Source organism: Athene cunicularia, assembly GCF_003259725.1.
Source record: "Athene cunicularia isolate RWA chromosome 13 unlocalized genomic scaffold, athCun1 chr13_part1, whole genome shotgun sequence".
Classification (NCBI taxonomy): Eukaryota; Metazoa; Chordata; class Aves; order Strigiformes; family Strigidae; genus Athene; species Athene cunicularia.
In genome coordinates this window covers 13,474,385-13,486,733 of record NW_020799117.1, presented here as the reverse complement: position 1 = coordinate 13,486,733, position 12,349 = coordinate 13,474,385, and positions in this window count along the sequence as shown.

Sequence of the window (12,349 nt, the reverse complement as noted above, 5' to 3'; positions counted from 1 at the left end):
CAACACACCCAGCAGAAGTATAGAACTATAATATCTGGGGAAATTTTCCAAATAGTCCAGCTTCTTTTCAGTTTCCAAAGATCTCTATAGACTTGTGGCTCTTTACCTCATGGCTAGTTTTGACAGGGTTAGCTTTCTTCCCTTGTGTTTTCTTGCCTCAGTCATTTTAGTCATTGCTTGGGATGTGAGGTGGACTTGTTATTGAGTCCACCTCAAAAACTAAAGGTTTCCCCTAAACTCGGCAGTACTGTAGCAACATGCAAAATGTAACCACAGACCTGCAGTTCTCACATCTTATGAGTTGCACAAGGAGTTATCAATTGGTCACTGGTGATTATTTTCCAGCCACAGCCCCACCCCCATTTAAGTAAAATGAGCAAAAGGATAAATTTACTTATGTTTGTCATACAAAACTTCTCAGGGAGCTGAAAGTTTGACTTTGAATCATCCTTTTCCTGAGTTAAGGGAAGGTTGTTCAGATTTGTAGCTCTAGAAACATGCTTATGGGTATGATCTCAAATTATTAGTAGCCTTTTTTCTTGCTCCAGACTGAACACAAAATCTCTCAGTAGAGTAATTAATCTTTATGCACTTGTATTAACTTCATGGGATTTTTGGAAAGAAAAAAAAAAAAGTCCTGATTAAGTATCCAACTATAGTTCTGACTTACTGAGAAGCTCAGACATTGAAACCTTGCTTAAACAAGACTGAAATATGATCAGAACTCAGCCCATATCTAACAGCTACTTCTAAATGGCAGTGCTGGCATTAGGTTAGTTCCACAACTGACACTCTTGGCAGAACAAGATGGGTTATATAAGATGCTTTTGTATAAATGCATAGTAGCAGATAATGGAAATTCAACACCTTCAAGAGGTGACCTGGGAAAGATGATCAGCACAATATATTTCATTATTACAGACTGGCACTGAGTGTTGGAAATTTGGGAGTTTGGGATTCTTTTATTCCTAGTTCTACTGTGCATTCTAACACTGTTGATTTAACCTAGTCATGGCTTGATTTATCTATCTTACGACAAATGCAAAAGTGACCTAACTTCACAAAGATATTAACAGACAATGCTAGATGGGAGTTCTGTGTTTTTCCCTCAAGAGTCTGACACTGCCACCAGACAGGAATAGTCTTTTCCCCTTTACAAAGGGCTGAGATCTCTGTGGTAATGAAAGAGAAGAGAAAAGGACAATTTCATCTCTGTTCAGTTGCTCTCTCGTGCAGGAATACTGGGAATATTAAAAACTCTAATTTTTCAGTGTATTATTGAGAAAGCATTAAGATTTCACTGCTGAAGAGCAGAAGGGAAGGGCAAGTGATTCTGTTGATATAGCTGTCAACTTTCAACATTAAAAGGTTAAGAACTTGAGGTGTTTTACAGCAAAGATTTTTAAGAATCTGATATTCCAAATCTCTATCCAGCATCAATTGCAGCAGAAACTCTCTCTGAATAATTTGCATAGCAACTGTTGCTAAGAAAAAAACCTGCAGCCTAAACCAAAATTCTGATAAATTCAAATCCTATCAGCATTTCCAGCAGCTGGAGAAGACTAAATATACATAGTTCAAATGGCTGGCTTCCTCCAGCAATGGTATTTTTAGATGTTTCAAAGAAAAATAATGATTCAGAACACACAAATATTCTTGCTATATATAAGCTTGGGGGGAGGGGGGAATGGCCATATGAAGGCAACAGAGCATCTAGGCTTCAGCTATGTTATCTGACCATGGGTATGATTCATGTCTGAAATCAGACGCACCTACTCAACCAAAGTAACTGATGCTCAGAGGAAGCTTCTGCCTCCCCCAGGCTCAAGCACCCTTCAAAGTGGAGAAATGGGTGTTTTCACAAAGACCTCTGATTCAAAACATAAACTGTCCCAAATTTATGAATCCTCCCTTGTTAGGAAGTGATCCCAAGTCGCAACGGAAGGCAATGGAGAACCTCAGTTTGCTCCCTACTTTGTTCACAAGTTCTTGAAGCAGTAGTGTATGTCCCTAAAGATTTCCTCTGGTGGAATGCTTTTGTGCAGAAAGTGCACCACCTGGAGTAAAACAATTAAATGTTAAGGAGAAATAAAGGGACTATTTCCTTTAGCAAAAGGAAAATAAATAAATAAATGAACATAGCGTTGTCATGCCTTAATAAAATCAATGTGTTTTTTCTAACAGAAATAGTAATAACAGAAAATAGTAATATTTCCTTCTAAATGGATGAAATTATATTTTTGCATAAAGCTAAATCTACGTTTGTGTATGTATATGTGACTGAACTCAGAGCATTTGCCAGTACATAATAGACTCATGTGGCTCAATATTTTCTAATTATATTTTTAGTTCTTCAGAAGTTATGGTTTCAGTATTATATTTTTTTTAATTAAAAAAAAAAAAAGCCATTTTATATATGAAGTTTCTGGACTCTGCCTGGTACATTACTAAAACAAGCATGCTAGCCATACCTGCTAACCAGACACAAAGTGCTCCAGGGCATAGCCCATCTAGTTTGTCCCATTTTCATGTGAAGTGGGTATAATGCTTTCAACAACACCGAAGGAAGCAGCAGCTATGACTCCATTTTCAGGTCACTGATGAAAGAGTATAACATTGCACTCTGCTTAAGGTATCTTTTCAAAATGGATTCAGTCAGAGTATATTTTTCTCTGAGAGTAGCTGGGTCAATAGTCTACAAGACCTCAGAGGGTTTATGAAGTATCCAGGTCTTGGAAATTTACTCAGTGAACTTTCTGTGGTTTATCTGCAAATTTTCTTGTTCCTCTTTAAATTGTCTTTTGGTAAAATTTTCTCTAGTTGCTCCTTTTAAGGTTGAACTGTCTTCCTCCATCAAAAATGACAAAAAAGGTCTTGCTAATTCTTATCCTTCAGATATGGTTGCAAAAGTCAGAAGCCACTAGTACTCTTTTCAGCACCACTTTAAATACTGCAGCAGTTGAATGACATCTGCTTGGATAGGTCAGGTGGGCCACGCCTGAACTGCAGGACACACCACCACTATTTAGCTGGGCATGGGTGTCCCCAGATCATAGCAAAAACTGACATGTGAATCCCTCCAGTCCCTTGTGCTGCAAAGAAGCAGGCCACACAAGAATGGAGCTAAAGGCTGAACTTCTCGAGATGATGGGGGAAGACCTGTACTTTCAGACATGCTGTGAATTACACCTCCTGTTTAGCTCGGATACAGCCAGGAGTTTCCAGCATTTGCTTATTCCCAAGGACACCCAGCAGTCCTCAGAGGTAGTGTCTGTATGCTGTGAAGTGGTGTGTTCTGGATTTACCACATTATTTACATAAACTCAGACCTGCTGGCACAAGTTGTCAGCCAGTGCAGAAAACTTCCTCAAAAATCTCCAAATTCCCGTAAAGAATAGTAAGGATATTTTTTTTCTTTTGAATGAAAGCTTAATGTCCTACATGTAATTCATGATTCTGTGGCACTGGCAATGTTTTATGAAAATGACGTCACTTAAGAATATTTTTTTACATTGTGCAGCCAACTAGTGCATGATGGTGTCTCTAAGGTAAGGATCAGAGGAAATAGTTTAGGGTCTGTACTTCCTCAGGGAAGAGGAGATATCACAGTCCAGTAGGTATGACACTTGGCAGTCTGGACAAGGTCTAAGCAGTCTAGAAAGCAGCAAAGGCAAGAAGCACAGGGAAAGAACAACATAGCAGCAATGAAAAGGGAAAATAACTACAACAGAAAACAAAGAGACTGGTGCAGCTCTGCACTCCCCTGCAGGCCTGTGACCAGCATGACGATGGGTCATATCCTCCCATCCCATCATCAAACATGCACTGCTTTCTGAGAAGAGCTTTAGGTTTCTCCTCCAAATTCTCTCCTCTGCATTTCTGAATGAAACACCCATCTCCTTCCCTGAAGGCAGCTAATATTTGTTTTACAGATTAAATAATTGCATAGCCGGAGAATCTCATGGGATATAGGTTGGATACATAACTCAGTTTGATGTCAGAGTTTGCAGACTCCCTTAGTGTGCTGGATGTCTGAATGATGTGTGAATCCTACTTAAAAGGGGTAGGGCTAAGCCTGCCCCCGAGACTAGAGTACATGCACTCATGGGCCTGCCAGGGACTCTGCATTCCCCTTGAATTCAAGGGCTGTGAATGACCAGCTGATTTTTGGCTACACTTGTCTCTGCTCTCACAGATGTACTTCTGGGAATATTTTCATTAAGAGCAATATGGCAACATACTAGAGAGAATGCAAGCAAAAGAATAAGTAGAAAAATAAGAACATTATGACCAGCTATTGGAAGATTCTGCATCTCTAAGTTCTTGAAAAGATCAGACTGTGATTTAATAAGTACCCTTTTCCAGCAAACAAGAGTTGCTCTTTGGTGCTTTTTGAAGTAGATAGCTCTGTATGAAAGTAAGAGTCTTTAGCTGTGGACTGCCATTAGATAATCTTTTTCCTACCTTAAGGATATTTATGTCCCTTTCTGGAGTAGAGTTTGGAGTGCTTAACATAAGCACAAAAATATAATTTTTTCTCGGTGTGTTGTGAATGAATGCGTTCAAACAACCAGTCTCAAATCTGGGCGTTTAGGGAAAATGTGCTGCATCTTGAACCTCACAGTGAATTCCCGAATGCAGATACCGGCAGTTATATAGTCATATAGAATAACATGATTTATAGCGTCAAAGGATTTATGATACTTTCTCAGAATACTTCTGGAGCTTAGTTTCCATTAGTAAAAACGACCTTCGTGCATCAAAATATCATTTACCCTAAACAGCATATGTTGTGTGTTCATGTCCTGTCTCTTTCTTTGCTTTCCTGCTAGAGAAGTCGGGTTTATCAGCATCTTACGCAGGATGGGGCACATGCTGAACCAATCCATTTGAGAATGTTGTCAGCTCCTGCCATCATTAGGAGCTGGGAGCAGCTCAGCCTTTTCTTGGCCACAGACTTCCCCTTCACTGCTCTCAAGTGACCACCTGCAGTCAGCAATTGGGAAGCGTGGGGCAGCAGGACAGCATGGGCTCTGGTCCTGAGCTCTGCAAGCCAAAGCAAGTAGTAACTAAGGGCTAGAGCTTTGCTCCTAGTTTGGTTTCTTTTTTTTCAGTTGTCTTTGAGGGTAATAAATTATTATTGCTAACTTACAGCTGTGCTGAAGATTTTGCGCTGTTGGATGAAAACAAGTGTATTCCTGCCTTAATTAATTATATTCATTTATTAATAAGTATAATAACAATATTCAGCTTTTTATAAAGCTGAAAATACAGGTAATAATTTTATCCTGAACAATATAAATTCTTAGAGAAAATGATAGATTGTGTATTATTCTAAAACTGTAGTGCAATATTAACAGGGAAAACTTACAGTAGCTTAATACTGTTCTCTTTAACCATATTAACATTGTTCTCCTGGATATTTAAAGAAAAAAACTCTACCCTTTTTTCCATAATAAGAATTTATTTTCTTTTCTATTACACCCATCTGGGAAAATTTGGGGAAGCTGAAACATAACTAATAACCTATTAAGATCTCAGCATGGCATTTCCTGGGTATTCAGAATACCAGTGCTTTCTAAAAGGAATATTTTAATATTCTGCAATGCAAACAAGGTCATAATGTCATGCAAATTAACTTCCAGATTGGAGAGGTCTCCCATTCACACATTCGTTATGCTCCATTTTCATGGATGCTGATGACATCAAAGCATTTAGTTAAATCCAATGTTTTATTGCAATAGCAATGCAGTGAAATGATAGATGGGTAATAAACCCCCATAATCTCATTGCTTATTGGCACATCAGCAAAATATGTTTCTTAATATGAATTTGACATCTTAAGTTTATTGAAATTAATGGTGAAACTTTTGTTGGTTTGGTAATCTGCAAGTTTTCAACCGTAGATATTACATTGAAATGTCTTTCTGAAATTAAACAATGCCGCACTGTTGTAATATGGAGCAATAAAGCAGAAAATGTCTTTAATAGTGAACTTTGTTAATCAAAGCTGCAGAGAAAGAAATTGAATACCAAATAAATTATGGGGGTTTTGGGTTTGGGGTTTTTTTGTTTTGTTTTGTTTTTTTTTCTCTAATGCTGTATATGACAGTGATGTTAAGAAGAGAAGAATAGTAGCTGTTGGTGAGGCTTCTTCAGAGGCTTTGGTAAAGTTCTGTGATTTCTCCAAACCACCTTTTTACCAGAAGTCATACATATCTCACTGCCGCTATTAAATGAAACTTTATAAATATGTGAGGTGACAATGAGTTCTGTGAATCTGTGTAGGTCTCCTATAAATGAAGCAGAAAATCACTTAATGAACAAATGCAAAATGGTGATAATTGTATGTAAAAATTTCTGCTTGGGAATGTAATTTTAGAACATTCTTCTCGCTTGTTACTTGAGCATCATGGACTTGATGTGTAGGGAGGTACTTTAAAAGATGAGTAAGTTATTTGAATAGGCCTTGTAATTGTGTGCTTCTCTATTCCCTGACTTCTATCCTAGCTCTGCCTGCTTAAACACATTTGAATGCAGAAGAGGTACTGTTAATAGCTAAAAGAAATGTCATTAGAGCCCTTCTCAGTCAGAGCTTATGATAGGTTAACTCTGGTTTAAGTGTTTGAAGGATGTCTGCACAAATTAACAAGTGTTACAGTTTGGGGTTCTTCATCCAGATTAATTATTTCTGCTCTGTTTTCCCAAACCCTTCAGTGACCATGTACGTTTCAAGAAAACAAAGGAATAATTGCTTTGGAATTTAATTATTCTTATGGGAAAGCATCCTACAGTGTTCCAACATTGGGTTAATAAATAAAATAAAATCAGATTTATCTACCACACAGAAGCTGCTGTGTAATTATTTCTTGAAATGATATTTTTTAACTAAACAAATGCTTTTAATATCAGGATACAATTCTTAAATTTTAGTGACTAAATGCAAATATTGAACAACTATATATGGACATTTCCTGCCTACTGCATTGAAGTTTGGAAAATCAAATTATTTTCACTTAGAGGTGCTGGAAGTGTTTGTGTAGAACTGGTCATCGATTCTGCTAATTTTGTTAGAGAAAAGGTTTCATAATGGTGGATTTGTTCCTTTCTGTTCCAGGTCTTAGTACTTGTTTTGAAATTCTGACTAGGACTAGACAATATCAGCTTTAGAAAAAAAGCAGTATAAAGTCCATACTGCATAGAACAGAGTGATTGCCTAACATAACCACAGTGAGCAAGAATGTGTTGTCTCATTGAGAGAAATGGAACTTTTAAACGATTTTTTGTCTAACTCATCATATACTGTCATTAAACAAACACAAAAAGCTTATATTTCTGATAGTATGCACAATCTCTCAACTTTTTATTAAAAAATAAAATCTTCATAGAAATTTTAATCATCCAGTATTAGACAAATGTTTTATTCCCTCTGTACTAGATATAGGATAGCAATCAAAGTTTAAAGCAGCTTACTTTAGAAAAGTTATAATGAATGTTTCTGACATCAAGGGAATCACTGATGATTCCACTGCTGATCCAGTGGCAGGATGCAAATTTTTTTCAAGCTCCAATTCTAAAAGTCTTAAAAAATTTGGAGACTAGCAAAATAGCTTCCTACTTTGTATAAAATGGAGCTATGAAAGCAGAAGATTTTGTAACATCAAAGAGTGAAAATACCAAGAATGTATAGAATTTACCAAAAGTTTGAAAATAAGAAAAAAGAAAAAGAAAGAATTAATGAGTAAAAGAAAGAAAAAAGTAATGCCACTGAATATCTCTGGTTTCAATATGGAATTATTGCAAGATTTCTCTTTCTTTGCCAGTCTCTTTCCCTTGTTTTTTTGACATGGACTTTTAACGGGATAGGCAGGGCATAAGTACATCTATTCTGACTGAAACAGAAGTTGCCTTAGTCCTAAGAGTCCCACCTCTGAGCAGTCCGAAGCCTGGTGGAAAAAACCATAAACTGTCTATTGATGAAGTTTGGAGTAGATAAAACTATTTCTGTGTACAGGTGAAATGGATTTAGACTATAGATAAAATAGTTTTGAAACAGCTGACACTGTTAGTGAAGTTTAGAGCACGGCGGAGCTGCCCGTGCCGTGCAGCGGGCCCTTCCCCTCGCGGGACGCAGCCAGGACGGGGCGGTGGGCGAGCGGCCCCTGTTACACCACCCCACCCGGTGTCCGTGGGGCACAGACCCTTGCAGAGGGCCCCGAGGGGCAGGCAGCCACCCTGGGGAACTAAACTACTAAACCCCTCTTTTCAGCAGAGGAGCTGACTCCAAAGTAGCACTCTCAGAATCTCTTCAGAGGTGACAAACTCTCAATTAATTTGCAGGAGTGCTCCAGCACCTTCCCTTAGGTGCTTCATCTGGTCTATGAATTAAATGTTTGATGCCAGACTCTCAAGACCGAAAGCTATTTGTTTTGGTAGATGGCAGAGATGAGAAGCTGCTGAGCGATACACGCTCCACTCCTTCGTTCCCAGCAGGTCACCAAAACCCCCTCAGGATTTTTCATATTATTAATATCTAGACACTTGTCCCAAGGAGTTTGAGTGATGTCTTAGGCTCACCACGTCAGTCAGCCACAGGCTCTTAGAGGAGAAGGAAAGTTTCTAAAACTACTTCAGCATGGCAAAAATAGAGCACATCGTACTCTTTACAGCAAGTATGATGAGTCTTTACCTCCCCAAGTTTCTCTACCAGCCTTAGTTTGCTCTTTTAGTTTCTAAAGTCTGTTCCCTTCTGATATCCTTGTTCCTTCCAAAACTTAATTCAGGATTTAAACAAGGCAGGTGACTCTTTTTATACTTACAAGGCAAGAAATTCTTGACATTGAACCTACAATGTGTGCACTGTGAATAGATCCCCAGCATGTATACAGTTGCATGGGAATTGTATTTAGTCAGCAGTCTTCAGAGGAGGTTTCTACAGTAGTGAGCACCAAGAAAACAATCAGCAGACCCTGAAGCCTGCTGACAAGGCATTATTTCGGAAGGAGCAGGGCTGTGTGTGAGATGATAAGGTTAAATGAAGGTGGAGAGGTCAAGGGAGTTGCACTGCAACCTGGTGCTCAGACTGGAGTATTAATGCAAGCCAGCACTGGGAGGATGTATTTAACCGAGGGTTCAGAATATTATGAATAGTGTGTTGTCTTTGTGTCTTACTTTTTGTCCTTCTGGATAATGCAACTCAATTCCCCTTTCCCCAAGTCTTTTTCATTATCTGAATTGAATCCTAAGTGTTACATTCAGAGGCTCCTTGCCTTTACTTAGAATTCCTGAGAGGGAAGCATCTCTTGCCAGGCAATTTTCAACTCCTGCTAGACTAGGCCAAGTTGTTTATCTGGTTTTTACTTTTCAAATGGTTAATGATAATGAACTGTAATTGAGAATTGCTTTGGGCTCATTAATATGCATGTTGTCATCCATTTATCTCCCTGTTTCCTTTGAAATCACCTTCTCAAGGCTTTGGAATGATGTTTGGTATTCATTTTTTTTCTTTCCTGCCTTCCTGTTAATATTTGCAGCTTTTAATTTTTGTTCTTTTTTAGAACTTCATTCTTCTAATGCTTTTTCTGTTTAAGTTTCTGATTCTCTCTTAAAATTTTTCTGTTACTGTAGGCTTCTGGATTTCTAATCACTCCATTCTAGGTTTTTAAATGTATTCCCAGCATATGAATAGGAGTAGAAAAAAGCTTAACATGAAACTTTCAGTTATAGTTAGCTTAGGCTCTTGGTATTAATACATCTACTTTTGCTGTCTTAAGACACTACTGAAAAAAAGGTAGTATTTCAAACTTTTATTTTGTCTTGACAAAAAACCATTACAGAATAATAAAGTATTTGCCTGACTGGTTTAGGTTTGGTTTTGACTGAGAGCACTTTGATACTGCTGTGTACAGGTCAACTCCTGTAGACTTTTTCTTGGCCATTCATAGTGTCTCTCTGCTTCTCAGCCTGTTGGAAGTGCTGGCTTCACAGCTGAGTTACTTCGGTGTAGCATGGACCTGTACTGCCTGTCACCTCTCTGATTCTGTATAAATTAAGGAGTGCTGTACACCTTTGAAAAACTAATCATTAGCTACTGTGGGAATGTTGTTAGGTGCAGGAAGCTCAGACTCCTTCCTCATCCCACACCGGCCTCCTTGCTTCATGACACAGCGGTGGATCCTGGGGATCATCACTTGGTCCTGCTCTGGGTTCATTTCTAAAGATTCTTCCTCTTCTCTGCTTCCAGGAATAGCAAATCTGCTTTCTGAAGCAACGCTCAAAGAAAGTGGGAAATGGGAGCTCAGCTCTGAAAGCCTCATTAGTGTGTTTCAATCTGAGTGATCCCACATGAAAGAGTAAGAGGACTGTATCATTAGTAAGAGAAACAAATTTTGTTCATGATCATTCACAGTTAAATGGAGAGCTGAAAATAATAACAGATGAAAACTAATATGAAATTGTGTTTATTCTAGTTCTATTCATTCTAATTTTAGTCAGCCTTGTGAGGATACTTTTCAAACATCAGTTTTGGAAGAGATATTCCCATCTTTAAGAAAGCCAACAAAATAAACATAAAGCAACAACAAAACAATCCTGAATATCTGTAACTATTTTTATGTGTTACATTGCTTGTTGTTTCCTGAAAGAAAAGTATTATGGTCTTAATTATAGCACTTCATTGTCAGCTGTCCTCCCTTGGAAATACAGCTCCATGACAAACATCAACAGTGAGAGCCTGAAAATCTGGTTCTGAGGGCTTTTGACAAGCTCACCTCCAAAAATGGATTTGTCTGTGGATCCCCGGATTCAAAGGGGGGTCATTCATAAATACTAAGTCCTTATCTAATGATTTCCACCTCACTTTTTAAAATGGATCCTTCCACTTTTTGTACATGTGCACATGGTTCAGGCTTTTGACCTACTAGCTATGTCCAGAACACTGGCAGAAAGAGCTGTGTGCACTATGAGCTTTTGTATTTTATTTGCCCAAGTTTCTGTCTCAAAGTTCTTCCTTTCCTTGAAAAGTAGCACTTATTTGGAACATGGTTATATCAATACTAATATAATGAAGGAGGTAATTTATTACTATGTGACTGTTCTTAATATGGCATTTTGTTTCTAATGAAGGCTTTTAGGATTGACCAAGTGAGAATTTTGGGATTCAGTATTACAATTGAGAAGGCCTGCTGAAGTTGTCACACCTTTCTCCTTTGTATTTTATATAGAAAAGTATTTCAGGGTCCAAAACTGCAATAAAGTGTTCTCAATACCCTGTATTTTGGTGGAGAATACCCATGCTGCAAGGACCAAAATCAGCTTTTAAATGTTCTGCTTTGAGTACCTATTTGTGTACCTAGCCAGTGGCGTTACACAGAAGTCAAGCTGTCAAGGATTTAAGAATAGAACTGTGCAGAGCACAGTGAAAATTCTGTCCCGTTTGTTTGTGCCCTATTGTCCTGGTTTTATCTAGAATAAATTTAATTTTAATTTAAATTTCTGGGCTGGAAGTGTGGTGTGTAGTGCTGGATTACTGCATACTGAAGTCAGTTCTGTTTCCATCACTCCTGCACTTCACTTGGTTTTATCAAAGTTCATTCTTTGCTAATCTGTGTGATTCTTACTATAATACCATTGATATAGCATATATCAGCTATAGTATGTATGTACCACTATAGTATGTGTGGTGACATACAGTGGTAGGGTTACATAGCAATTAACTTCGTGAATTTATTTCATTAGCTGTTCTCATCTAAAATCAAATCCCCTTGAGGCAGACATTGGACTTCCCTGTCCTCCTATATCACCCACCAAATGCACCCAGGTCCTTGAGCAAAAGCAATCCCATGGATGGGTTTACCTTTGCCTGAGGCAGGAGTGACTCAGAATGTCTTCCCTAACATATTATTTATGTCCACTATTTATCCCCTTCTACAGGCCATAAAAGTTTTGATGGGACAAGGCCACCTTGATGGGTAGATCCCCTAGTGTTAACTAGCCAGCTGACCTTTGATAAACGTGTGTCCCAGTGTTTGAAGGTTCCACCACCCATGGCTCTCAGTGTAGTCTTTAACAGTTCATTGTGGGATGAATGCAACCCACTTACTCCACATAGCATCACTTGCATAATGTGTAGAGGGGACCTTTCCTTTGAACATCAGTACCAACCGCTTCCAAGGCAGCTCAAACTCTGTCATATGCTGCTAATTAGTATCTTTTTCAGTTGGAGTATAGCCCAGCTAGATCAGTCAGTAGAGCCCAGGAAGGACTGTTGTGCTTTAACCCCAGCCAACAATTAAGCACCACACAGCCACTTGCTCACTACCCCCATGCTTCGTGGTTCCCCCCCCCCCCC